The sequence below is a fragment of the Arachis ipaensis genome, chromosome B08, assembly GCF_000816755.2.
Source record: "Arachis ipaensis cultivar K30076 chromosome B08, Araip1.1, whole genome shotgun sequence".
NCBI lineage: Eukaryota > Viridiplantae > Streptophyta > Magnoliopsida > Fabales > Fabaceae > Arachis > Arachis ipaensis.
In genome coordinates, this window is record NC_029792.2 from 11,057,200 (window position 1) to 11,058,875 (window position 1,676).

Consider the following 1,676-nt stretch of genomic DNA (forward strand, 5'->3'; position numbering starts at 1 on the left):
AAAATTTAATATTTAAAATAATTTTTTTTAAGTGTATTAGTATTTGTCATAAAAAAATTTTTACTTTTTGAACTTTTAACGAATATAAAATTAAAAAAAATGTGATGTGTGTGTGAAGATAACATACTTCTCATAAAGATTGCACACTCGTCGTTATGTTGCCATGTTCTATATATATTATAGCTTTTGAAGTCATGGGCTTTAATTTTTACTGTAAACACTGGTGAAAAGAGAAAGCTTAACTAGAAAAAGGTGCAGCATGCATTTACCAGAGGCCTGTTGATTCTGTGATTTTTAGCAACTTGTGTGGATACTTATTAATTGTTCCATGAATTTAATCCACCAAATGCAAATTTAATGCCAAATCACAATAAGCTTTGAGACTGTGTCCCGCAGGCTAAATTAATTATCCGAATATTTCCTCCTCTCTTAAATATTTGTTATCAAGTTGTAAGTGATATTGCTTATTTTCAATTAAAGTTTCTAAAATTGGATAAGGCAAGTTTTTAAGAGTTTTACACTTTTAGTAACAAACATTCTTGTAGAGTTGTAGTATTCTTATTAAAAAGTATGTATTTGAATAATTTGCTAAACCTCTTTTTTAATACCATTGAGATATCATTACACCTTGATCATTATTCATTTAAGTAATAGTATTTTTTGTTTGCACACCATTCTAAACATTCTTAACATAAGTTTTCCAAGTACATGCTAGGAGATTATCTTTACATTAACCAAAGCTTTATATAATTTTGAGGTGGGTTCAACTAAAAAAATTACTTTTTTTTTTTTAGTTAATGTTAGTTAATTTTTTTTAATTTATATTTATTTTAAATGTTAAATTCTAATTTTTTAACCTTAAACCTTAATCTTAAATTCAAAATATTTCAAAAATAAAGATTAAAATAATAATTCTACAGTAAAAAATTAATTAATATTAATTAATTTAAAATTATTTTCTTATACTTATATATTCTTTTGGGAGAAGGTACTTGCGTTACGTTGTCTTAAGAAATGAAAACTAGCTAGTACTTCCTAGTTACTAGTAGTTTATCTCAATGTAGCATTTGTGGGAAAATGTGAGAGATGATATAGTATGAAATTATGAATCAAGCAATTTTGATTTTTCTTTTTTACCTTGTGTGGTGTGTATGGGGTAAACGAGAACTTTGAGCATAATTTAGATTATCATCAATGTGCTTACATTATTAAACTAACATTTTAATTTTAATAATAACCATTATATTTGCTAAAGTATACATGTGATTTTCTTAAACTTTACTAATTAGTACTATTCTAGGTAGTGATTAAGGTGTGAATCCCAAAAACCAATACGGAATCCATAAGTTAGAATTATGATAAACATGAAAAGCCGTTTTGTTAAGAAGAAAAAAATTGTTTAGATCATGGTGGGGGGTGTGGGGGTGTGGAGGTGAACATTCATTAGAAATAAATTTTTGGTGGGGAAGGTACATTTAAAGGGTCCAAGGGAATCAGCATGTGCTATGCAAACATTCTTTAGAAGGTGAATTCAATTCTATGCCACCCTTCATTAAATAGATTTTATTTAACAATTTATCATGGTTTAAAAATTCCCTCGTCTATGAAAAATTATAATTATTTATACTTTTATAGAGAGATCTTAATAGAACATTCGTTTTGTGTGGAAGAGAAAT